The sequence below is a fragment of the Pseudorca crassidens genome, chromosome X (genome assembly GCF_039906515.1).
Source record: "Pseudorca crassidens isolate mPseCra1 chromosome X, mPseCra1.hap1, whole genome shotgun sequence".
Classification (NCBI taxonomy): Eukaryota; Metazoa; Chordata; class Mammalia; order Artiodactyla; family Delphinidae; genus Pseudorca; species Pseudorca crassidens.
The window spans coordinates 22,435,579-22,463,318 of NC_090317.1; the positions used below are offsets into that span (position 1 = coordinate 22,435,579).

The 27,740-nt window shown below is 36.9% G+C and overlaps 1 long non-coding RNA gene across 2 annotated transcripts in view; it reads left to right on the top strand.

Moving 5' to 3' along the window:
• Window positions 1-17,633: 17,633 nt before the first annotated feature.
• The window catches only part of LOC137217232 (uncharacterized), a 430,021-nt gene continuing 419,914 nt past the window's right edge, over window positions 17,634-27,740 (top strand). For both annotated transcript variants that reach the window (XR_010940065.1, XR_010940064.1), the window contains exons 1-2: window positions 17,634-17,766; window positions 19,765-19,846. This is a non-coding gene — a long non-coding RNA (uncharacterized lncRNA). The remainder of the gene's footprint in view (window positions 17,767-19,764; window positions 19,847-27,740) is intronic.

A 27,740-nucleotide genomic window follows, 5' to 3' on the forward strand; every position in this document is an offset into this window, starting at 1 on the left:
TAACTAGAATTTGAACTCACACCTGACTCCAAATCCTATGCTTTTCCCAACAAATGATAAAACAAGACATAATTTAAAATGTACAGATTAAGATGTAACACAAGAAGGGTATGGCTGCAAATAAAGAATTCTAGGGTTCCTTGTATTGGTCGGGGGGTGGTATAAAGAGAATGATTGACTTTAAAATTTTAAGTCAAGTATGCATGTTAGAAAATGAAGGATGCCGTCTAAAACTAAGAAAGAAGGGACAACAGTTGAAAAAACAACTTTCCCATCAGTTTTCAGCACAGTAGTTTGAAAGCTAATGTGATTACAAATATACCTTGCTTTAGAGAACCCGCACAATGCAGTGAAAATAGCCCTGGAATAGGATTCTGAAGACCAGTATTCCTCTTGTAAGTGAGCTGGTTACTCATTGTGTGACTCCACAGACACAGTCGCTCAACAGAGATAGGTCTGTAGAAAAGGACGGATGAAGGTTTTGGTTTACTTTGTAGTTTTGTAAATTCCACCTGAAGTTCTTGTCTACCTTGTTGGGAATAAGAACAATTTGCATTAGTCGACGTATTCGATTTATATTGGAGCATCTCTCCTCAATGAGTGCCAAAGCAATTGCCCAGGTGGCTTTTCCTTTAATCTGATTCTGTCTGCTGCCTTACATGTCCCTCAGACAGCAGGCTCTGTGGCCGGCATAGGAAGGTTTCTTTAGCTATGCAGCCCAGCAAGCCCATTGCCTTGGAATAGTTTCTTTGTCAGCATTTTCCCAGTTCTGCCTTGGGGTGCAGGGTGACAAGAGATGATGGGCCGTCAGGGATGGGTAGAGGATCCTGCATACTGATAGAGGTAGTTTCCTTGGTAGCAGTTATCTCCCTAAGCATAGAATTTGTGTCCATCCAGATCACCAATGACCTTCTCACAAAGCCCACTCAGATGAACTAAAAAGTTACACAGATATAAAGAGAAGACCCAAACCTTTGTCCTGTCCTTAATAAGCTCTTGTTCCTCTTTCTTTTCCATGCCGTGTCTCTCAGTGCCACCTCCCTTTATCATATCCCGTATCTCGTCCCACTGTCTGTGTGCGCCTAGATCACAGAATAAGGCCTAAAGTCCACTTAACGTTCTCCCAATATCAAAGTACACTCTCCTCACAGCACTGTATCCAAAGAATAATTGGTATGTTGGGTGAGTGTGCAAGCCCACGGCCTATTGTCCTATTTGTCTTTGATAATGGGACTAAGCCAGGCTGGCTAGTTAATGAGCCAATTATTTTAGGACAAGCCAGTAGATCTGGACACATAGCTCTGTAGCTTTGGGGTTTTATTTTATTAAGACCTCTTTTCTTCAGGGCTTGCCTTTCCCGTGGGGAAGCTCTTCACGAGAGTCAGAGGCCAGCACTGCAGGTACCTAACTTGAAGCAATGTGATATGTGAGTGGTCTGAGTCCTCCAAAAGATAAAATTGGAAACTTTAAGGGGGAGATTGCTTCTCTCTCTCCCTTTCTCCCTCTCTCTCTGTCTCTGTCTCTGTCTCTGTCTCTGTCTCTGTCTTTGTCTTTCTCTCTCTCTCTCTCTATATATGCACAGACATACACCTATATAATACACACATACATATACACATATGTGCATATATACACACACTTTCTTTTTACCTCATAATTTGCTTTAATATGATGTAACACTTTGGAAATGTGCATATCCTTTGCCCATGTGATTCTACTTTGAGGAATTTATGCTAATGAAATAATCATGGATATGTGAATGAAGATTCAAGTTGAAAGAATGTTCACATAATCATTATTTATAATTGAAAAGCCCTAAATGTCTGGTAATATGGGGCATCATGTACAAATACTATGACACCATTAAAAATAGTATTGAAAATGGGAAAATATGTTCCTGAATATTGTTAAATGAAAAATACAGGTTGCACACAGTATGTAATATGAGTGTGTTTGTGTGGGTGTGTGTGTGTGTATAGTTTGTAATGATCAGATAGATATGCACCAAAATATTTGAAGTGATTTACTCTGGGTTTTGGGGCTATTGGAGACTGAGCAATAAAAACTATATCAACTATTCTTATATAAATTCTTTAGAATTTACAATTATTATCATTCTGTTACTTTATTTCATCTTTTTATAAATAAAAGAAGTAAAAGCTTGCTAATAATATCAGTGCTCCTATATTCTTCCCTCACCCCCTCATACTGAATCATACAAAATAATAAATTATTTATATATCTTTCCAATCACTGTGAACAGTATTTTTCTTTTTGTCTTCATTTTCTCATTTGTTACAATAAAAGAATATTGCTTTGGTTATGAGGGAAAGTTATTAAATTTTCTCCCCTGATACATTTACATTTTGATTTAATTTGCAAGAACACTGTATATAAATGATCTCTTCCTGGCATGAAATTACATGAAGCAAAGGATAAAGCTGTGTAGATTGATCTGAGTATATCTAGGTGTATCTTGCTAATTGGTATTGTTGCCTATAAACTCTGGGATCTTGGCCAAGTTACTTATCCTCTTTGTCCTTCAGTTTCCTCATCTGAAATGGGGATAGCAACAGTTTTCACCTCATAGGGTTTTTGTGTAGTTTAAATGAGACAATACATGTATTTAGACTGCTGTCCAGAATTGAGGAATTTTCAATACATAGCCATTATTATTATCATCTTTACCAATCTAAAAGGTGTCTAATGGATTATATAATATGGTAGTTTTAAAGCGTGGCCACAAATTCTTTGACCTTCTTCACAACACATGGAACCTAGCTTCCCTCTTCTTAAATCTGGGTAGACTTGTGACTGCTTTGAACAACAGAGTATGGTGAACATTATGCTATATGGCCTTTGAGGCTGAGTTTTAAAAGCCATCTAGCTCTACCACTGTCTCTTGGAACACTCCGAGGCAAGTCTTTTAAGAACCTTGTAAAGAATTCAACTATTGGGACACTCCTATGCTAGGGATGCCACATAGGTGCTCTGGTATCAATTGAATCCAGCCTTCCAGACATCCCCACCAAGGCACAGGTGTGTGAGTGCAAGAGGGGAAGCTGTCTTGGACCCTGCAGCCCATCCCATGCACCAGCTTAGTACCACTGATCGACCCCAGTTGATGTTATGGGGAGCAGAAGAAATGTTCAGCCAGGCTTGTCGAAATTCCTGACCTACAGCATCAATGAGATAGAATAAAATGGTTGTTGCTTTAAGTAACTTAGATTTAAACAGTGTGTTAGGCAGCAGTAGTAACCAGAAGAGATTTTACTACTAGTACTAGGGTAATGCCATAGCACAGAAAACCCCTAGCATGTCTTTGGGGTCAGGCAGCAGATGGAAACCAGAAGGACATTGAGGAGACTGTTAGGGGAAACTTTGTTGTAGCTCCAGGAAGCGGTTAATGATGGCTTAAAAGAAAGCAAGGAAAATGTTGTTGGAAGCTAGAGGAAAGGAGAGACTGTGTACGCGCTAGCAGAAAGTTTAACAAAACAGATACAAAATGTACCTGAACTGACGCTTCTGGCTAAAGAGATTTCCATGCAGAATGTTGAAGATATCAACTGGTTCCTTCTGGTTTCATATCATAAAGTATAAATGGAGCTAAACTAAAGAAAGAGTTCTTCAGTTCTCAAGAAGAATTCAGAGGACATATAATAGAGCCAGGACTTAATAGATTCAAAAATAAAACTGTTTCTCAACTCCTATCAATATGAGTAGAAGATCCTCAAGCTAAGAAAGGACCTCAAGACAAAGATCAAATCTAAGAAATGTGGTCTTTGGGAAGAAAATGAAGCTAAGGGTGTGGCAATAAAACTGTTAAATCTTGAAAAAGACGTAAGATGCAGCCTCACAGTCTCTTTAAGACAAGACAGAAGGCTTTCCAGGGATCCAGCTTCACCGAGAGTAAAACATATTGAAAGGCTTATCTTGAAATAATCTGGGGGTATGGCTTTTATCTAATGGAATGGGTGGTTAACGCGTATAAAGTTAGTAATTTTTAAAAACAATTATATCAGTTTAGACTGAAAGGGGCAGAGAAAATATAAAATTAAAAGGGAGCCTTGGATACGAAACATCTATGATCAGGAAAAAGGCTGAGAAAACTACTTAGTTGCAAACGTAGGTTACTTTTTATGAAAAAGGAAGAACCAAGAGACCAGAGAGTGGAGTCAAGAGCCAGGGAGTAAAACTGGACCCTAATAAAGAAACTGTATGAAAATTCTGGGATCCAGAATTGTCTTGCACCTAGAATTGCTATGTGCTTCCTAACCCCTCTGTTTAAATGGAAATATCTATTCTAATTATGTTATGCCCGCCTGCTGTTGTATGTTGGGTGGAAGATAACTTGTCTCATTTCATAGGTTTTCACACTGAAAGGACCCATGTCTAAGGAACTGAATCCAAGGAGCCTCATCTTCACCTGGACTGATTCAGATAACAAAGTCCTGGACTTTAAACCTGAGCTTGTGGGCCAGATTGGATACACTTGGAGAGTATTGGGAAGGACTGAGTATATTTTGCATGTGTGAGAAATATACATAATTTTTAGCCAAAGAGTACATTGTGGCTGTTTTTAATACATCGTTCCAAATTCTTTGACATTCCTCAAATGGAGAGGAAGAATCTGTATCCCCTCCCCTTGAATCAGGTTGGCTTATAAGTTTAAATATCTGCCTTCTGAGGTGAAATCTTAAGAGGCAATGTAGCTTTCTTATGGTTTTTTTTTTGGGGGGGGGGCTCAGTCTAGGGGAAGTTTGCTGCCATGTAAGAAGTTCCACCACCCTGAGACCACATTGCTGGAGGTGCCACATGTCAGGTGCTCTAGCTGTCAGTCCCAGCTAAGCTTAGCCTCTAGACTCTGACAAAATGCAAGATACGTACGTGAAGTCATCTTGGTTCTTTTAGACTATGTAATTCCAGCTGAGTACCACTAAGTGATCTCAGTCGATCCACATGGAGCAACAAATAACTCAGCTGAGTCCTGACTGAATTCGTGACCTACAGAATTCATGAGGTATAATAAAATTCACACTATTTCATGCCATTAACTTTGGGGATACTTGGTTATGCAGCAGTAGTAATTTAAACCTGTAGTTTTAGTGTTACCTGCTAAATAGAAAACGCCTTCATATATAAGAGAAAGAAAAGGTGATATCCAGGTGTGCCCTCAATGTTCACTTTAAAATGACTCTTCTGTGGCCAACAAACAGTTGACATTCTTTGATGCCTGTAGTGTTGCATGGGAGCCAGAAGTCTTCACAGGAATAGACTTTGCCCGAGACGTACTTTGGGGCTGTGGTATGGATACCAAAAAACTGTTCCTAGCTCCAAGATATCTTCCAGCCATTCTGTTTTAGTGTCTGAAACTCCTTGCTTTGGCATAAAGTATCCTCTGTGTTGGAGGCCTGGAGCAATGAAGAAACTGCTGCAAATGGGATGGGGACCTATTATTAGCCATTGGTAACCCACGGCAGATACCTTTTAGATACTTTTCCATTGTCCTTGGAAAGCAGAGAGAAAGGCCCTGGAAGAAGGAGGTGTAAAGTGGGAAGGTTTATAAATGAGAGGAGAGAGTGATCCCAAACATGGGATGGAGAGAGGGTAATTGAGAAAGACAGCCCTAGGTGGGGTTCTACAGAGGTGAGTCTTAGCAGTTGGGAACAATCTGAGAATACCAGGTATCTATGGATGAGTTTGCAAAGAGCAAGATTGAGTTATTCATTGTTATGTCTCAAGGACAGACCCTACATGGACTTCTTTTGTGGAAACTCTCAATTGGTAAATGGAGTCTTATTTTATTTACACACACACACACACACACACATATATATGGAGAGAGAGAGAGAGAGAGAGAGAGAGAGTTTGATGGCTTATTGCCCTAATAATAGTATTTCCTCACACTTGTACAGTACTTCCCAGTTTATGAAGCATATTTGCATGCTGGGAAGGAGCAAAATATTACAGTCCCTTTATATTTTTACATGAATGAACACAGTTTTATAAAGATGAAATGACTTGCCCCAAATCACAATCTAGGTTACACTGGAAAAATTATCCTCAAATTCCATGACTTGACTATTTCTGCCACACTGCCTTTAGGACTCAAAGTTGTATCTTCTTTGTACATGTCAATTTACATTCATATAGAACGCATACAAAGTGAAATACTCTGTGTGTAGGCACTACTAATGCATTTTTTCTCCTTACTAATTGAAACTGAAATGCTCATGATACATCATTATAACAAACACCAAACAATTGTTCAGATTGGATTTAGAGCCTGGGATGCAGATCTTTAAGTATTGTGTGGATCTTGGAAGCCTTTTAATTATACCAGGAATTCAGTTTTAATTTTTGATGGTATTATAGATGCCAGAAGACATAAGATTTAGAGTGTAGATCAAATGGAGTTAAAGTAAGGTAATTATGAGAAGTAGAGCTCCTCCTCTTTTAAGGCTGCCATGGTACATGCATACAGATAACATTGGATAAAGGGTCCAAAGCAAAATGAATTTCCCCAGGGATGAAACCATTGGATGACTCAGCCCGGCATCAGGACCCAGGTTTGGATCACACTGAGGGGGAAGCAGTATGGAAGGGCAGTGGAATATATGCTGCTGTGTGATTCAAGAATCCAGGTTTCTAAGTCCTTTTTATTTTGACTGGCTATGTGGCTTGGGCAAGAGATTCTTTGAGTTTCAGTTGACTCGTCAGCAAAGTGGAGATTTATTTTTTACCTGTCTGAAGGCAGGCAGCTAGAGCATACTCTCCTGAGAGCCCTTCCCATTTCAAGGTCTAAGATTGTAGTCTTTCCTCTTTGGTTTCCCTTTCCCCTCTATGGCCCTTTCATTCATGAATTTATCTAAGCCCTTTGTAACTGATTTATATTTTGGCCTTCACGGTTATGAGTTCCACTGAAGCTCTAATTCCTTTTTCTTTAAAACCCACACTTTCAAGTGCCGCAGGCATGTGGAGTGAGACTAGTACTCCAGGTCTTGGTCCAATCTGCTCAGTTTCTTGGTGACGCTAAGTCCAAGGCTGATTTGAAACACCAGAAATGCAAGAGAAGAGCTGTGGGTAAAGGGGAAATAAATTTAAGCCCCATCTTCATTTCTTTCTTAAATCACTTGCATGTACAATCCATGTAGTATTTTCTTTGTAAATTTAAAAGTGACTCCTCCAGTCCTTTGCTTAATAAAAGTTAATTTAGTTTAATTTCATTATTGTCAGACAACTTACATTTCTTAGGGCCGGATATTTGTTATAATTTTTAATTCCATTATAAATTTTTGCAATCATCAGAAAATAACCAACAGTGTTATTATATAGCATGAAAGAGTTAATCTAAGTCACAGTGGAGAAAGGTACTATGGAGTAAAGTATATTCATAACCCAAGAAAATGGAACTTGTTCGCAGCAAATATTAGTTATGGGAACAATCATCTGAGCAACGTCACTTATTTGAGGGACAGGAAATAACTCTGAATCTCATGCCAGTATTGTTTTACAACCCAGATGATATTTGTTTTGAGTCAGAAGACAATGTGGTTTTTAAATTGAGTTATTTTTTAAATTAAATTTCCTTTCATATTTTAGTAAGTCAGGATGATGAATAACTCTACATTAATGGATCTTCCAGTGTATTTCTATAGCTAACATCAAGTCACCTCACACCTTAGTTGGGGTTTTCAAACTGGAATTGTACTTCATAATTTATTTTGTATGAAGAAACAGCCAACCCATGTTTGTTCTTTCATTCAGCAAATATTTTTAAACAATCTGCTTTGGGGCAGACACTGTACTAAACACTGGGATATCATGGTGAACAAGACAGATGTGTTTCCTGCCCTCATGGGATTTAATGTCTAGTAAGAAGACAGTCATAAAACAAGTAATCACAAGTGTTCATAGCATTGCCAAGGGCAATTCAAGGTGAGGTTAGAACCCATGCTCAAGCTATACATTATCAGCTGTGTGTCCTCAGACAAGTTACCTTCTCACAACCTCGGTTTATTTTTTTCATTTTAAATAAAGGAATAACAAATACCGCCTCACAGAGTTGTCTGATAATAGAATGAGATATTTGATAGAGAAGTGTTCTGTAAAGTGTGAAGTAGTGTGTACGTATTAGTGCTGCCGGTATTATTCTTTACATATATTCATTTGCTTGGGAAGTTAGTAGGCATACTTAGGCCATTTAGATTCAGAGCCCTCTTGCTTGTTCCTTCATTCCTATGCCTGGTCACCAATTCTCACCTTCCTTTATTCCTTATACCTCCTTGTACTCACTGCCCCCACTGACCCTGACCCCTCCTCAAAGGCCTCTTTGGCTCGATTAGGAATACGAGTTTCAGAGCATGAATAGTTCTATTCTTGTTAGGATATTCCATGAATGGCTACCTAAGACATTACTCGTGTCTTCTCTTGGTCGATTTATTCTGTTAGCTCAGTAGGTAATGATAATTTGGCAAGGATGTGGCATAGCTATTCTTTCCAGTGGTATACTAGACCCCGACTCTATTTCCTCTCTGCCTCGGAATGCTGGTTAAAGTTCCTTTAATACAGACTCAAAACTTAAAGAACATTCATATTACCTTCTTGGAAAACATCAACTTATAGAAGACTGATCTTTCTAATGCAAGTGGACCAGGAAAGCCAAGGCTATTTGAAAGCACAGTGAAGGGACTATTATGAGAGTTTGCTTCTATCTCAACATCCCCATCATTTATCTTGCCAATAAGTGTGTGGTTCCCTACTATTGGTCACTGATTAAAGCCAAGGCATTGAAACTAAGAATTCACAGAAAATAGTTTTTCGAGAAGGTGGGTTTGAGATAGGGTTTCAAAGCTAAGCAAAATAGATTAGTTTAATGAGAAATAGGCTATCATTCAAAGGTTTTGAAAAGTGGAGTAATTTAATGAAAATGGAAGTCTAAGGCATGTTAGGTAGGCAGTGTCATGCGGGATGTTCTGCAGTGGTAGCAGTGCCAGAGAAGCATGGTGTAATGATAAAAACCTTGACTGAGGGTTGGAAAACCTGACTTCTACCCCTGACACTGATTATGATTAGCTTTGACACCTTGAGCCGTTATCCTCTTTGGGCTTCAGACTTCTAATTTGCTTAAAAAAAAAATGAGGAAGTGGAGGTCAGACTAAATAATCCCTTCTATGAAATAAGAAAAGCAGGTACAAGGTTACTAACATAATCTGATAATGCTGAGAAGACTAGATACATAATGGTGGCAGTGGAAATGAGGCAGAAAGAACAAGTTGGAGAATTATTGTTTGGATTCAATGAATATGTATAATAGATGGATTGGGGGAGGAGTCTAAGCGGTCTTCAAAGTGTCAGTTTTGAATGACTAGGTAAATAAGGTTGACAACAGAGACGGTGGAATAGAGAGAACTATGTGAGTGAAGAGGGTCAGCTGTCAGTGAAGTGGGAAGAGATTCAAGATTGTATGATACTCTGTTGGGATGTGAACATATATAGAAAAAGGGAGCGAGCAACTATGCCCATAGTATCGCAAACTGAAAAGAGCTTAGAAGAAAGTATTTGGTGTTTAGAAGATGAGGTCATCTGAGAGAAAATCAGTGGGATCAAGGATATGCAAACGTGTACATATACATGCACCACACATTTGCTTCTCCATGATATACAATATTGTCTCTGGACAAATGGAGAAAACTCAAAACATCATGATCCATGTTGGAGGTCTTTGGTATGCCTTTCATTATGTACATGTACATTGTGTACACTGGTTGGGAAAGAGTGGACTGGAAATAAAATATAAAGGGGTTGTCGATATGTTGAAGGTTAGAAATTGTGAAGCAAAGTACAAATGGAGGGACTTCCTATGATCCCCCAGTCTTATTTCTGTATACTTTTCAGTTCAAAATAGATCCTCTTTCATGGTCAGTGGGAAAGTCTACTTTTTACTTCTCTTGATTTCTTGATTTTTCTATATGCACAGAAATCCAAGAGTCTGTTTAGTAATTATCTGCCTTTCTTCTTTTCCTTTCCCCCTGTCATGTTTAATTCCACAACCATTTTCTTGAAAATGAGGTTGGATAGAGCAGAGGTGTGTTGTACCTTATCTGTCATGACATACTGAAAGGAACTCACAATTGTGTACAGATTGTATAACACCTTTAGATGAATCTTATTTCCTTCCCTTGGATGGTGCTAACAGAGTATGAAAGCAAAACATGATTATATAAGATGATTACTATGGTATTGTATAAAGGCCTGGAGTCATTCAAATGATTTGGAATTAAAGACGTGTTTTCTGAGAAGTCCATATTATTGTTGCAGAGATGAAAACCTTTTTCTTTTAGCGGCTAGAGTCTCAAGATGTTTACCCTCTTTTCTCTTCTTCTTTATCCTAGAGACTTCTCAAAATCTCTCCAAAAATAGTTGCAGTGCAAGTGAATAAAAAGAAATCTTCTCTAGTGAAAGTATTAGAAAAGCTTGGTTTTCCTCTCAGATGAAAATAGTCTTGTTATCTGTTTGCACTGTGTCTTGAGTGTCGGTAACATACAAAGTGAAATGTGTAGCAGACCCAGACAGGAAGCCATTGTTAAAGGCTTTTTGTGTCAGGGGTGTCGCTTAACTTGTCTCTCACCCTGGGCACCAGAAACTTGACTGCCATTGTCAAGTGGGTCTGACCGTCCCAGGTAACTCTCAGCAAAATGCCAGAGGGTTTCTTTAACACGTAACTTGAGGAGACAACAAAAAGTTTAGCTGGACTAAAGAAACACAATGTGATGACAGTTTCTTAAATGGTTAAGCATCTGTACATACAATATTCTGTAAATGATGAGAAGTAGTGCTCTGATATGAATATCTAATTTCTCTGTACAAGGAATTTTTTTAAGGCTTTAACCTCTTGAAGGTATGAACATTTCTGTGTTCTTATTGGATCCACATTTCTTTAATTTTGCAGTTGTCCAAGTTATTCTGATGCTTGTCAGAGTGCCTGGAGCTGTTCTTGTCCTATGCTGCTCCGCCCTGGGGGTGTTCTATATCAGGGCCCTTTATTTTAGCCTCTGATGGAACACTCCAAAATCATTTTCAGTTCAGAGTACTTAGTTTTATTCCTAAAGCACCAGGGATTCTCTCTGAAATGTCTCCTGTGTGTTATATATTACCTTGGGAATGATTTCTTGCATGTTTCTTTGGCTTTCTATTTCTCTCCTGTGAATGTTCCATGTTTTCTGGGAAGCTGCCTCTGTCCACACTGTGAAGATGGCAAGTGTTTTAAATTCTCCACTTATTGTGGTGGAGAAACTAACTTCCAGACTGTATCTAAGTTGTACTGGCTGAAGCTTAGATGCCATAGCATTTACTATTTTTAAAAATTAATTAATTAATCTTTTGGTTGCATTGGGTCTTCGTTGCTACGTGCAGGCTTTCCCTAGTTGTGGCGAGCAGCGGCTACTCTTCGTTGCGGTGTGCGGGCTTCATTGTGGTGGCTTCTCTTGTTGTGGAGCACGGGCTCCAGGCACGCCAGCTCAGTAGTTGTGGCACGTGGGCTCAGCAGTTGTGGCTCGCAGGCTCAGTAGTTGTGGCTCACGGGCTCTAGAGCGTAGGCTCAGTAGTTGTGGCGTACGGGCTTAGTTGCTTTGCAGCACGTGGGATCTTCTAGGACCAGGGCTCAAACCCTTGTCCCCTGCATTGGTAGGCAGATTCTTAACCACTGCGTCACCAGGGAAGTCCCTTTAGCATTTACTATTTAACACTATTAAATATTTCCCCCTGGTTACAGCAGTTTAGGATTTTATTGTTTTATACCTGTTGTAATGTGGACTATGCTTGATCTCAGTGGTCCTTAAAACCAGACATGACTTCTGCTTTCTTGAACCATAACTCCAAATTGACAGACAGAGCTGAAGGAAATGACAAGAGACTATAAGAGGTAGGACTTTTTCTACTTAAATATGTTTCTTTAAGTGTGGTGGCATTTGTAATTGAGACTGCAATTAACATATTTTTGCAGATTTCTTTGTTTCAGTGGTTACACTAGTCACCGCTTGGTCCAAGGGTGGAGTCTAGGTTAAAGAATGTCTCTGTCACTAGATGAAGATATTTGCATGGAAAATCACATTAGAACCTCAAACAACGAGAGTCCAATTAAGTGCACTCCTTAATTAACTGGAATATTCAAGTGATGCTTCGGGTTTAGGAGAAAATGATGGATAGCTGGAAACCATTCCACATCAAGCAACTAGTGACTGAGTTATTTATTCATTCATTTGCTCAGCAGTAGACACTGGGTATACTGACAAAGGACACAGTGCTTGCATTCAAATTACAAACAGAGAAATAGATAAATGAATGATTACAATGAAATGTTCTAAGTGTGGACCTCAGCACAGAATAGTATGGAATGCATAGGACAGACAACTATGGGGATATCAGGGAAGGGTTCTTGAGGTGGTGATATATGAAGCTAACTCTGAAGAATTAACAGAAGTAGGCCAAGTAATGTGGTGGGAAAAGGGCACAGGGCACTCTAGAAACATGAGGGAAGAAGGCACATAGTAAGAACTGCAAGGAGTTCAGTATGGCTACAGCGCACAGGAAGACATGGGCTGTGGCAGAAAAGAAGTTGGACCAGTAGGCAGAAGCCAGATCATGTGTACGTCAGGTTAAGGCATTTAGAACGTCTCTTGATGACATGGGGGAGTTACTGAAGAATTTTCAGATGCAAGGAGTCATGGCTGTATTTGCAGTTTAGAGATTTCTCTGGTGCATTGTAGAGCTGGTTTGGAGAAGTTAAGACAAGAAGAAAGAAGAATAGCTGGGTATTGTATTAGACCAGGTAAGAAATGAGGAGGTGGTAGTTGGATTAGAAGGGATGGAGGCAGATATCAGAAAGCAAGAAAGATTTATGAGGTTGAATGGACAAGACATGGTGAATTTGACACAGACTGAGATACAGAAAAGAGGAGAACTAGAAGGATAGGACATAGGGACACTGATAAATTCACTTTTGTATATGACAGATACTTGGAGGTGAAAATCACATTTTCCAGGGACTTGGACTTTGGCCAGTGGCATAAAGTCCGCCAATCCTAAGGCCATGTACCAGCCTCATTTAGTAAAGAGAGATTCAAGGATGTTCACTAGACCAGATTGATTAAAGAAAATCTCACATTAAGCTTCAGTTGCACAGCAATTTAATTAGCTAGAAACCGCCATTCCCATAGCATCTCTCTTATTGAAGCTTTATTGTAGTTCTTAGAAGATAAATCTATCCTGGAGTTGGATAATCTATGATATAACTGTCACTTTGGCCCTTTCATTATTTTTAAAATGCATCACGTTTGCCTAATCACTGCCAAGGAGACAAGGAGCAATCCTCTACTTTACAACTGATCAAATTCTCTTTAGTCTGATTTTCGCATTCTCTGATACCCCCGGAGTGGATCTGTTAGTTTTTCCTTGACCCTTCACTCATAGTCGTTATTGATTTTTCCTGAGGGGTGCCAAAGCGATTACTGCCTACCTCTTCCTTCACCCTCCGTGAAAGGATCTCAGATGGCTTCTTAGGGCCCTACAAAATCAAGGGTTGTTTACGCCAATCACACAACTCAACATTTTTTCTCAGCTTTTCAAGATAAAAGTTTAAAATGCCTCCTGATTAAAGTGCTTCTGTGATCGTTGCTCTGCATCAAGGTCTATACTTTCTTTTTCTTTCCTTCACGGTCCATGAAGCAACATGGGGCACAGCCTCGAGTAAACAAAATGCTGAGAAATGAAGGAGTTCAGATTGCTATTATTTCCTCCTTACCTGTCTAAAAACTAGTGGAAACTCCGTTGTTTCTCTTGTTTTTACTTACAATCCTTTTTAGTGTCTAAGTCTCCGTTGTTGCCCAGTGTGCCTGTGCTAGTGAATCAAATTGAATTGACCTTTGATGTTTCCTTTGATGAATGGTCTTTTCAAGACTGCTGCCATTATTCTGAGCTGTACTGATCATTGTCAGTTAAAGATTAAAAGAACATGGCAGGAGGGTCAGACAAAGGTGGGTTTGACTTCTGATTCTGTCATTTACTAGCTGTGTGACCTTAGCTACGTCATTTAATTTTTCTGAGCTCCCTGTTTCCTCATCTGTAAAAAGGCAAAATCATACACATTCTGCTTTCTTCTTGGTCTTGGTGTGGGTTTCAAATCAGGAAAGAATATTTTTCCAATTTCCAGACATTAACCCATGTAACTCCGTTACTTGTAATCTGTAATAGGGCATATACTTAGAAGGTATGGGAGAAAAAAAGTGAAAATTTTTACTGCTATACTCTGAAAGATACAATGAATAATGTATGGTGATTGGCAGAGTTTACGTGTTAAAGCAAAGATACTTACAGAAAGTTAGTTTTTTGAAAACAAAAACAGGAGAGCTAACGTTTATTGGGCACTTACTAAATGTTAAACGCTGTTCTATATGCTTTCGATGAATATCTCATTTTCTGGTCACAAGAGTGAGCTAGGTATTATTATTGGGGGAATTTCACAGATGAGGAGACTTGTTCCAGTTCACCCGGATACTAAATGGAAGAGAGAGTTTAAATTTGGGCCTGATCCAAAAAATACGATCTTAGCCACAGTGTGGTTGGACTTCATAATCTTGATATAAACTTGTTTCATTTTGACTTGCCAATTTATCCTACAACTGTATTGCAGCATAACAGTCTCAGTTAACTGGGGTACCAGTTTTGACTGTGTGCAGGGGAGGAGGTAGAAGAGCGCCAGCAGCTCTACAGTGCAGTGAGTGATGGTTCCTACATTTTAGAAATTACCTTTTCCCTGATTTCCGTGTCAACCATAGGAGTAGATTTAACAAAGTCCAGAACAGATACTCCGAGAGAAAACTCTTGAAACCACTTTTGCTCACTAGACTTTAAAATTCTGGAAGGAAAGGCACCCATTCCTGGCAGAGAGGCTGGCACATAGTTGGTATCCAATGAGTGTCTGGTTTTTTTCTCTTATTTCTCAGCAGAGCTTTTATCTACCCTGAACCCCTGTTGACTGTGACTAGCTGTATGATTAAGCAACTCTGCAGAAACCAGCATAAAATGAGATTCAAATATAGTGTTTGTGTCTACCAAGCACTTCTTAAAAGTTTCTGTATACAAGAGGATTTGTATTTAATCAATTGTGAAGCATGACCAAGATATATAATTTACCTTGAAAAAATCTCTGGTTGATAAATGTTTAGGAAATATAAGGTGTATCACATTGAAACTAAATATATATTAGGTTATTTTAGATGAAGTGATTTTAGATAAAGACAACTGAAAGGAATCTTGAGAGTTCACGTAGACTCCCCCTACACCTTAACTTTGAGGAGGTACGTGCCAAAACTTTACAAAACTCTCTGAGGAATTACATGATGGTTAAGACTAGTTGGAAAGGGATCATGCCAGTCTTCCTATTAAAACATTTCCCTATGTTCCTACCTTTATCATTAGGGTAATAATTTTCAAATGTAATCGAGAATCACAATCACCTAGAGCAGCAGTTTTCAAACTTTTTGCATTTATGATCCCATTATACTCTTAAAATTTATGAGAACCCCCTAATTTTTTACCCATTCCATAATTACCAAAAGAACATAGTTTCATGAAAACTTATTTTCCAAAAAAATAGTAAAATAATGAAGTTGCTCTACATTTTTTCTAATTCTCTTTTAATATCTGGCATAACAGAAGGCAGCTATGCTATCATATCTTTTTCTGCATTCCATCTGTTGCAATATGTTGTTTTGTTTGAAGTATAGGAAAAACTGCAGCCTCACTCAGATATGTAGCTGGAAAGAGAGGGAGTATTTTAAATAATAGTCTTTATAGGTGATTGTGGACATTCTTCTTGATACTATCCCAAAATTCAACAAGTGGTAGTTTTTTAAAGGTTTGTTACAATATTGCTTCAGAAACCATATTAATGAACTTTTCTTCCTCTGTTTCATTACCATCCATTGATTTATTTTGCACTCTGAATGGATCTTTGACTCATCATGATGTTGTAATATCATTTGTTGGTCATTTGGGAATTTTTAATTCAGTGAGTTATACAGATCTTCTAAATGTTGACAAATTTTTATATAATATCAACAATAACATTTATTAATATCAACACTGATCTTAGAAAAATCTTTAAGGGTAGGAAACTGTCAGGTTCACAGTTGCAGACCCAAGTTTTACAAAATTTGAATTTTCCCTTGAAAGCTTGAACTTTATCATTGGCAACAAATACCATCTCTGGTTTTCCTTGAAGTGACAGGCTCACTTTATTAATTTCTTAAGAAAATATCAAGAAATGAGCAAGTCTGAATAACCATAGTTTGTCAGGCTTTCAAGTGAAAATAGTGTTCAGTGAGAAAGGTAGACAACCATCATACCTCTGCATGTCAGAAGTGCTTTATGCAAATTTTGCATTTTGTTACACAGAATAATAAAAAGGCACATACTCGAGGATCAAGATTTAACAAAATTAATAATTTTAATGCTCTACCAAGGGCAGTTTAAAGTGAAACTGGTTTTTTTGTTAAATCACAAATGAATGGCAATGAAGAATACAATGATGACTAGTATTATGTGGTGTCACCACCTGGAGTCAAGGCATCATTAGAGCAAATGTCAGCACAATGAAAAAAGCAAATAATGATTCTTATTATAAGAATAGTTTTGAAGACTGCCCGAACCAGTGAACTTCAGGGGTCTGAAGACCATACTTTGAGAACTCCTGACCTATAGACCGTCTTAAAATGCTGATTTTTTTTTTTTTTTTTTTTTTTTTTTTGCCAGACTTCCAGAAATTCCAATTCAGGAGTTTGGGAAGGGGTCCAATAATTTGTAACTTTAAATAGCACTGCAGAGGATTTTGAGAAAGTGGCCTATGGAACACACTTTGAAAAATACAGCATTATAGGAGAGATGCCTTCACTTTGGCTATGATTATATGAACTGGAATATATACCTGCCTAAAACAACTGATTATTTACTTTAGTAAAATTAGTCACCTAGCTGCTTTATTGATTTGTTTATTCTATCCAAAAGGTTGAGTTGATAGTCCTTTGTGTATATTAATTTTCTGTCTTACATCTCCCATATCCACTTCTTTAATTAACTTTTGTTTTCTTCATTTTGAACCCGTTTAGACTCTGTCTTTCTTTGATAGGTTGTGAAAGTTAAGATTGGGCAGACATGCCATCCTTTTAGGCTCTGACCATGCTAAGAAGTAGTATCTGCTGTGTTTTCACATCTTAAAATAATCAAACTGTTCTTCCCCTTTGCTATTCCTCCTCACCTGTAGCTTTCTAGCCCACTATCTGCCTTTGGCATTCTGACCATGACTGAGTTCCCTGGGGAATGTCAAAGAATATAAATGAATCTTGCCCTGGACTTTTGTAGTTGAACAGCCTGGGCTCCTTTAGGTATTCTGTCAAAGAGGAAAAGAGTAAGCGTGAGTTGGAGAGAAAGCTTGAAAGTGAGTATGAGCCTCCCTTATGTAATTGGCCTACTTCTCTTCCCTTTCCTAACAATGAAATATCTAAAACTGGGACTCAGCCACTCCTTTGATCTCTCTTCATCTTTCTCTCTACAGATATCCTGCAACTGGCTGCCTGGCTTCAGAGATTTTTTTCAACTTGAGACAATTCAAGCCCCAACTGAGTAATCCTCGATGACCCATTGTATTGTTTGGCTAAAATGTACAAGTAGCTTGCAGAGCTCAACCCTTTAGGCTTAACATCTTCCCAGGTGAGAATAGACTGCGTTGGTCTTGTTTGCATTTTTGGTTTGACCTGTTCACCTCACCCTTTAGGCCATTTCCTTTGATTTTGAGGAGTTAGGTTTTATGACCTCCAACACAATTATGGATCACTGTTAGTTTCCAAAACATTTGGGTAGTGCTAAGCAAAATTTGCTACCCTAAATGCTCGGGCTGCCGGTATGACACATCAGTGAAACAGGCTTTCAATTATAAAGTTGCTTTGGTTTAAATCTTACCTCAGAGTCATAATTTGTGTAATGGTGGTGTTGGCATAAGTTAACTGAAAAGAGCTTTGTGTAGGATACAATTTGTTAAAAAAGCTGCCTTCGTCATAGTTGAAAACTTTAAAGGGAATATAATTTTAATGTTCAAAGATCTTTAAGTAATGGGTATGTGACACTGAAACATTTAGCACTTCATTTTTGAAATCTGACTTTCAAATCTGAATAATCTTGCCATATTTACTGACCCAAGTCTGTGCATAGCTATGCATATATGTACAGAGCTTTTTAAACTTTAAAGATCAAGCCCTGGTGCATGCAAGAAATTTACAGCAAATAAAAAGCTCCCGATTACACTTCTATTCCTAAAACTAATTGTATATTTGTGCAAGTAATACTTTCAGATGGTATCAGGTGTTAGCACATATACATAGTTGTGGAGTTTGGCCTCTTTAATATAAAATTCAAATCTATTTCTGGCAAAACAAACACTTTTTAAAATCAATTACTCCAATCAAGTCAGGATCTTTCTTCCTTAAACCGTCAACAACAGCAATCAAACAACTTTGGGAATAGAAAAATAAACTAAGCCGTCATACATGCATTTGCAAATTTTTTCTTCTACGCATTAGAAGTTAACTGGAGTTGTATTTTTGTCCATGACTTCTACTGATTTATATGCGACAGGATAATTTATTGTGATATTGATTTCTGTATCATTCTCACTGAGGGGGACATTTTTTTCCTTCCCTATCCTGAAAAATAGCCCAAACTCTTTGGTTTTTGCTATGGCAGAGGTGAGAATGGAGGATTGTTAAATTTTGAGTCGCTGAAAGGAGTAGTTTCCAGAAATGCAGAAGGTGACCTCCATCCGGGCCCTTTGATTTTCAGAAACAGTTTCCTGGCAGGATTGTTTAACAGGGCAAGTTCCACCTAGAGGGTAGAGCGTTTGTGTACAGCTTTCCTAAGTCTGATAGGGATCTTTAAGGTTTCCAGGAGCAGAGACAAAGGAATTTACTTGCTCACAGGGCTCTAGATGAGTGATTACTACATAATGACCCTAGAAGTTGGACCATATGTATCTTGGACTTGAGAACAATTGTGAGGCTACTTGTGAGTGAATCTTTGCTCAGTTAAGCAGACTATTATAGGAGTCAATCTGAATCCATCACAGCAAAATGACTAAATTAACTTGGATTGTCTCCTTGACAGCAGAATTCTGTTGCCTAAAATAAAACTTAAATGGTAACAACTATTGGGTACTATGGACTTACATCACCCCTCAATTTCCAGTCACCACTTAAGCCTGGGATTCTGGTATAATCCTGTGAGGGCTGGGGGATATGTCCCCAAAATGACTAACACTGAGTTTAGTGGACCATTTGGGCACATTACATAATTGGGAAATGTAATGAATTCCTTAAATCCAAATATTGTGGAATAAAATCATATGTGTAACAAATGCATCTATACAAACCAGTAATCAATGAATGGTAGTATTTTTCTCATTAGTCTTCTGATTTTCCTAATTTACACTTAGCTCATTTTTTATTCAAGTATAACACGAATTATAGTTACATGAAATCCTGCTACTGAAGAAAAAGTACTCCTGGCCCATTTGAAAACTCATGACGGCATTTTCATTTATTTTTGTTAGCTGACCACCTATTAGTGTGACATAATTAACAAATTAAAGTACTTGTAAAAGATTGGTCAGTGTTGAGGAGATTGAAGCTTGTACATTAAATATTTATTTTGATTTAGATTATGTGGAGAATTGAATGACAGAAATCTGGACTTGAACGAAGACGGAGCTATACTTTATATCACACACTGCTATCTAAAGGTACACTTATTCATAAATTCCCTGAGACCATAAAGCGAGTTTTATGCTCTGTTCTTTTCCTCAGTGACTTACAGGATTGTTTACTATATGTTTACTATATACTGCAGAATTTGTGGTGTGTGTAGATAGCAAACTGGCCACCTGGAAAACCTAGTTAAGCTTAGGGGAAATTGCCCAGTTCATGACATGGATATAGGAAGCTTTAAGGAAAAGATCTCACAGCTAGTCTAGTTTATTTTTTTGACTGCTACTTGCCTTCCACATAATAAACCCCAAATTGAAGGCTTTGAGAGTCTGTATTTCTGTCACTACACCATGTAGTAAGTGGTAAACCATGCATTTTATATATATATATATGTGTGTGTATATATATATATAGCACAAACACATATATACATATATATGTATACACACACATGCACACACACACACACATATATACATACACACATATATATACAAACACATCTCTAAATCAGAGAAAAGGTGGTTGGAAGAGGACCATGCCCCTTCCTACTTCTTTGCCCGTATTCAATCATAAAAGACTCATTCAGGAAAAACAAAACAAAACATAAGAACAAAAGCCAAAGTGAGGGGTCTGGTTACTAGTTCAAAATTAATACAAAAATATTCAAATCACGAACGACCTTGAATTCCCCCTCAGGAGGTGTTTTTTGGTTTTTCTCTAAAGTATAGTTGATTTTCAATATTATATTTTTTTTAGTTTCAGGTGTATACATAGTGATTTGATATTTTTACAGATGATAGTCCATTTAAAGTTAATATCAAATATTGGCTATATTCCCTGTGCTGTACAATATATCCTGGCGACTTATTTATTTTATACTTAGTATTATAGTTTTTACCTCTTAATCCCCCACCCTTATCTTGCCCCCCCCAGTGATAACCACTAATTTGTTCTCTGTATCTGTGAGTCTGTTTCTGTTTTGTTATGTTCATCTGATGGTTTTATTTTATAGATTCCACATATAAGTGATAGCATACAGTATTTGTCTTTCTCTGTCTAGCTTATTTCACTAAGGATAATAACATCCAGGTCCATCCATATTGTTAAAAGTGGCAAAATTTTATTCTTTTTTTATGACTGAGTCGTATTCCAGTGTGTGTGTGTGTGTGTGTGTGTGTGTGTGTGTGTGTGTGTGTGTGTGTATCTTACATCTTCTTTTTTTAAAAATTAATTTATTTTATTTTTGGCTGTGTTGGGTCTTCATTGCTGCACGCGGGCTTTCTCTAGTTGCAGTGAGCAGGGGCTACTCTTCGTTGTGGTGCGCGGGCTTCTCATTGTGGTGGCTTCTCTTGTTGCGGAGCACAGGTTCTAGGTGCACAGTCTTCAGTAGTTGTAACTCGCTGGCTGTAGAGTGCAGGCTCGGTAGTTGTGGTGCACGGACTTAGTTGCTCCTCGGCATGTGGGATCTTCCCGAACCAGGGGTCAAACCCATGTCCCTTGCATTGACAGGCAGATTCTCGACCACTGTGCCACCAGGGAAGCCCTCAAATCTTCTTTATCCATTCAACTCTTGAGGAACACTTAGGTTGCTTCCATATCTTGGTTATTGTAAATAATGCTGCTTTGAATATTCAGGTGCATACATCTTTTCAAATTATTGTTTTCATTTTCTTTGGATATATACCCAGGAGTAGAATTGCTGAACCTTATGGTAGTTCTGTTTTTAGTTTTTTTAAATTTTGGTTTGGGGGATACCTGTTCTTATTTTTTATTTATGTATTTATTGAAGTGTACTTGACTTAGAATGTTTCAGATGTACAGCAAAGTGATTCAGTTATATATATATTATATATATATATTCTTTTTCATATTGTTTTCAATTATAGGTTATTATTAGATATTGAATATAGTTCCCTGTGCTATACAGTAGGTCCTTGTTGTTTATCTATTTTATATGTAATAGTGTGTATCTATTAATCCCAAATTCCCAATTTATCCCCCCCTCCACTTTCCCCTATGGTAACTATAATTTTGTTTTCTATGTCTGTGAGTATATTTCTGTTTTGTAGATAAGTTAATTTGTATTTTTTTTAATTCCACATATAAGTGATGTTATATGTGATATTTGTCTTTCTCTGTCTTACTTCACTTAGTATAATAGTGTCTAGGTCCATCCATGTTGCTGTAAATGGGAAAATTTCACTCTTTTTTATGGCTGAGTAATATTCCATTATATATATACCCCATCTTCTTTATCCATTCATCTGTCAATGGACATTTAGGTTGCATTCATATCTTGGCTGTTGTAAATAGTGCTGCTGTGAACATTTGGGTGCATGTGGCTTTTTAAATTAGCATTTTCATCTTTTCCGGATGTATGCCCAGGAGTGTGAATACACCTACCTATCTAAGGAGACAAAAGACCTGTACTCCAAAAAATATGCTGATGAAAGAAATTGAAGACCACACAAACAAATGGAAAGATACACTGTGTTCTTGGATTGGAAGAATCACTGTTGTTAAAATGACCGTACTACTCAAGGTAATCTACAGATTCAGTGCAGTTTCTATCAAATTACCAATGACATTTTTCACAGAACTGAAACAAAAAATTTTTAAATTTGTCTGGAAACACAAAAGACCCTGAGTAGCCAAAACAATCCTGAGAAAGAGGAATGGAGCTAGAGGAATCATTCATCGTGACTTAGGACTATACTATAAAACTATAATAATCAAAACAGTGTGGTATTGGCACAGAAACAGCTACACAGATCAGTGGAACAGGATAGAAAGCCTAGAAATAAACCCACACACTTACGGTCAATTAATTTAAGGCAAAGAGGCAAGAATATACAATGGAGAAAAGACAGTGTCTTCATTAAGTGGTATTGGGAAAGTTGGACAGCTACCTGTAAAAAATGAAATTAGAACATTTTATAATACCATATATAAAAATAAGCTCAAAATAGATTAAAGACCTAAATGTAAAACTGAATACTATAAAACTCCTAGAGGAAAAATAGGCAGAACAGTCAGACATAAATCATAGCAATAATTTTTTGGATCCACTTTCTAAAGTAATTGAAACAAAAGCAAAAATTAACAAACGGGGCCTAATTAAACTTAGACGCTTTTACACAGCAAAGGAAACCATCAACAAAACAAAAAGCCAACCTATGGAATGAGAGAAAATATTTACAGATGATGCGACCTACAAGGGCTTAATTTCCAAAATGTACAAACAGCTTATACATTTCAGTATCAAAAAAAAAATCCAATCAAAAAAAGGACAGAAGACCTAAATAGACATTCCTTCAAAGAACACATACAGATGGCCCAAAAGCACATGAAAAGATATTCAACATTTTTAATTATTAGAGAAATGCAAATCAAAACTACAATGGGGTAATACTTCACACAGGTCAGAATGGCCATCATTAAAGAATCTACAAATAATAAATGCTAGAAAGGGTGTGGAGAAAAGGGAACCCTCCTATATTGTTGGTGGGAATGTAAATTGGTACAGTCACTATGGGGAACAGTACGGAGGTTCCTTAAAAAAAACTAAAAATAGAGTTACCATATGATCCAGCAATACCACTTCTGGGCATATACTGTATCCCGAAAAGATGAAAATGCAGTTATAATTTTTTTTGAGGAAATGCTGTACTGTTTTCCATAGTGGCTATACCAATTTACATCATTACTAACAGTGTCCTAAGTTTCCTTTTTATTCACATACTTGCCAACATTTGTTATTTATAGATTTTTCGATACAGCTATTTCAACAGATTGAGGGTGAGATTGAGGTTTTGATTTGCATTTCTCTGATGATTATCAACGGTGAGCATCTTTTCATATGCATATTGTCCAACTGTATATCTTCTTTGGAAAAATGTCTCTTTATGTCTTCTACCCACTTTTAAATTGTGTTCTTTTTTTATATTAGTTGTATGAGCTGTTTATACACTTTGAATATTAACCCTTTATTGGTCATATCGTTTGCACATATTCTCTCCCATTCCTTAGGCTGTCTTTTCATTTTGTTGATGGTTCTCTTTGCTATGCCAAAGCTTTTAAGTTGTATTAGATCCCATTTGTTCATTTTTGCTTCTTTCTCCTTTGTCTTAAGAGACCAATACAAAAAAATATGGCTTCAATTTATGTCCAAGAATGTTTTGTCTATGTTTCCTTCTAGTAGTTTTATGGTTTCTGGTCTTACATTTACGTTTTAAATCCACTTTGTGTTTACTTTTGTATATGGTGTTAGAAGATGTTCTAATTTCATTTTTTGACATTTAGCTGCCCAGTTTTCTCAGCACCACTTATTAAAGAGACTATCTTTTCTCCATTGTAGATTCTTGCCTCCTTTGTGTAGATTAATTGAACATAAGTGAATGGGTTTATTTCTGAGCTCTCTATTGTGTACATTGATCTATATGACTTTTTTTGTGCCTGTACCATACTATTTTGACTACTGTAGCATTGTAATGTAATATGAAGACAGGGAGCATGGTAACCTCCAGCTTTGTTCTTTTTTCTCAAGAATTATTTGGCTCTTTGATGTCTTTAATGGTTCCATATAAATTTTAATATTATTTGTTCTAGTTCTGTGAAAAATGTCATGGGTATTTTGATAGAGATTGCATGAAATCTGTAGATTGCCTTGGGTATTGTCATTTTAATAATATTAATTATCCCAATCTATGAACATAGGGCATCTTTCCATTTCTTGCTATCAGCCTCAATTTCATTCATCAGTATTTTATAGTTTTCAGAGTATAGGTCTTTTACTTCCTTGGTTAAGTTTATCCCTAGGTATTTTTGTTTTTTGGGTGCTATTTTAAATGGGACTGTTTTCTTGTTTTCTCTTTCTAATAGTTTATTATTAGTATATAGAAAAGCAATATGTTTCTGTATATTAATCTTGTATCCTGCAATTTCCCTGAGTTAATTTATGCTAGTATTTTTTGTTGGCAACCTTAGGGTTTTGTATATACAGTATCATGTCATCTGCAAACAGTTACTGTTTTACCTCTTCCATTCACATTTGGATGCCTTTTATTTCTTTTTCTTGTCCAATTGCTCTGGTTAGGACTTCCAAAACTATGTTAAATAGAAGTGCTGAGACTGGGCATCCTTGTCTTGTTCCTGATTTAGAGGAAAAGTTTTCAGCTTTTAACCATTGAGTATGATGTTAGCTCTGGGTTTACTAGAAATGGCCTTATTATGTTGAGATAGGTTCGTTATACACCAGCTTTGATGAGAGTTTTTTATCATGACTGGATGTTCAGTTTTGTCAAATAGATTTTTCTGTGTTTATTGAGATGATCATGCGAGTTTTATCCTTTATTTTGTTAATGTGGTGTATCACATTGACTGATTTGTAAATATTGAACCATTCTTGTGACTCTGGAATAAATCCCACTTGAACATGGTGTATGATCCTTTTTATATATTGTTGGATTTGGCTTGCTATTATTTTGTTGAGGATTTTTGCATCTATGTTCATCAAAGATATTGGCTTGTGATTTTCTTTTTTTGTAGTTCTTTGTCTGGTTTTGGTATCACGGTAATAGTGGCCTCATAGAATGTGTGGGAGTGTTCCACCCTCTTCAATTTTTCGGAATAGTTTGAGAAGGATACATATTGTATTAGCTTTTCTTTTTGTGTTTATATTTTCTTATGTGAAGCTGTCCAGTCCTAGACTTTTGTTTGCTGGGAGGTTTTTAATTAAAAATTCAATTTCATTATTAGTGATTGGTCTGTTTAAATTGTCTATTTCTTACTGATTCATTGTCAGAAGATTACTTCTAGAAGTTTATCCATTTCTTCTATGTTGTCCCATTTTATTAGCATATAGCTGTTCATAGTATATTCTTTTTTAATCTTTCTGACATTTCTTGTAATTTCTTCCATTTCATTTCTTATTTTGTTTGTTTGGGTCCTTTCATTTATTTTTGATGAGACTGGCTGCTGGCTTACCAATTTCGTTAACTTTATTAAAAAAACAGTGCTTGGTTTATTGATCCTATTTTATCTCTATTTTTAATTTATTTTCCCTTTGATCTTTGTTATTTCTTTCCTTCTGCTGACTTTGGGCTTTGTGTGTTGTTCTTTTTCTAATTCCTATAGATGGTAAATTGTTTATTTGAGATTTTGCTTGTTTCTTGAGATAGGCCTTTATTGCTCTAGACTTCCCTGTCAGAACTACTTTTGCTGAATCCTATAGATTTTGGAAAGTTGTATTTTATTTTCCTTTGTCTCAAGGTATTTTCTGATTTCCTCATTGACTTGTTAGTTTTTTAGTAGCATGTTGTTTATACTTCACATATTTATGCTTTTCTCATTTTCCTTCCTGTCATTGATTTCTGGTTTCATCTTGTTGTGACCACAGAAAATGCTTTATATAATTTCTCTCCTCTTAAATTTATTGAGGCTTGTGTTGCAGCCTGTTATGTGATCTATCCTGAAGGATATTATATGTTCACTTGACAAAAATAGATATTATATTGTTTCTGGATGGAGTGTCCTATAGATAACTGTTAATACCAACTGGTCCAGTATGTCATTTAAGACTACTCTTTCCTAATTGATTTTCTGTCTGCATTATCTGTCCATAGACGTCAGTGGGTTATTAAAGTCTCCGACTATTATTGTATTATTGTATGATTGTCAATTACTCCCTTTATGTCTGTTAATATTTGCTTTATTTATCTGCTCCTATATTAGGTGCATACAGATTAATGCATGTCATATCCCCTTCTTGTGTTGACCCCTTTATCATTATATAAGGTCCCTCATTTTTTTTATAGACTTTGTTTAAAAGTCCATTTTGTCTGATATGAGTATTGCTAGTCCACTTTCTTGTCATTTACATTTGCATAAAATATATTTTTACATCCTCTCACTTTCAGTCTGTATGTGTCCAGTTTGGAAGTGAGTCTCTTGTTAGCAGCATATAGATTGGTTTTGTTTTTCTATCAAATAAACCACATTATGTCTTTTGACTGGAGCATTTAGTCCATTGACATTTAAAGTGATTACTGATAAGTATATGCCATTTTGTTACTCATTTTCTGGTTGTTTTTGTGTTTCTTCACTCTTCTATTCTTTTAGTTACTTCCCTTTTGGTTTGATATTATTCTTTAGTGATATCCTGTGTTCCTTCCTCTCTAGTTTTTGTGTATCTATTGTATGTGTTTGATTTGTGGTTACCATGGGATTCATATATGTTGAAGTATAACTGTATCTTCTTGTTTTGTACTGGTAGTCATTGAAGCCCAGACACATTTGAAACGATCTACATTTTTTTTTTTTACTCTCATTCCCCATGATTTGTTTTTCATGTCATATTTTACATCTTCATATTTCTCCCTTCACTTTTCATTGTAGTTATAGTTGATTTTACAATTTTTGTTCTTTACTCTTCATACTAGCTTATTTAAGTGGTTGATCCACAGCCTTTACTATGTATTTCCCTTTATTAGTGGGATTTTTCCTTTCCCATACATTCTTCCTTTGTTGTAGCCTTTTCTTTTGCATGGATAGAAGACCCTTTAACATTACTTTTAGGGTTGGTTTAGTATTGATGAAGTCTTTTAGTTTTTACTTGTCCTAGAAGTTCTTCATCTGTCCTTCAATTCTGAATGATAACTTTTCTTGGTAGAGTATCCTAGGTTGCAAGTTTTTCCCTTTCAGAACTTTAAAAATACCATGCCTCTCCCTTTTGGCCTGCAAAGTTTTGTTTTTCCTTAAATTTATTTATTTATGTATGTATTTATTTGTTTTTGGCCATGTTGGGTCTTCATTGCTGAGCGCGGGCTTTCTCTAGTTGTGGCGAGCGGAGGCTACTCTTTGTTGCAGTGCGTGGGCTTCTCATCACAGTGGCTTCTTTTGTTGCAGAGCGTCGGCTCTAGGCACACA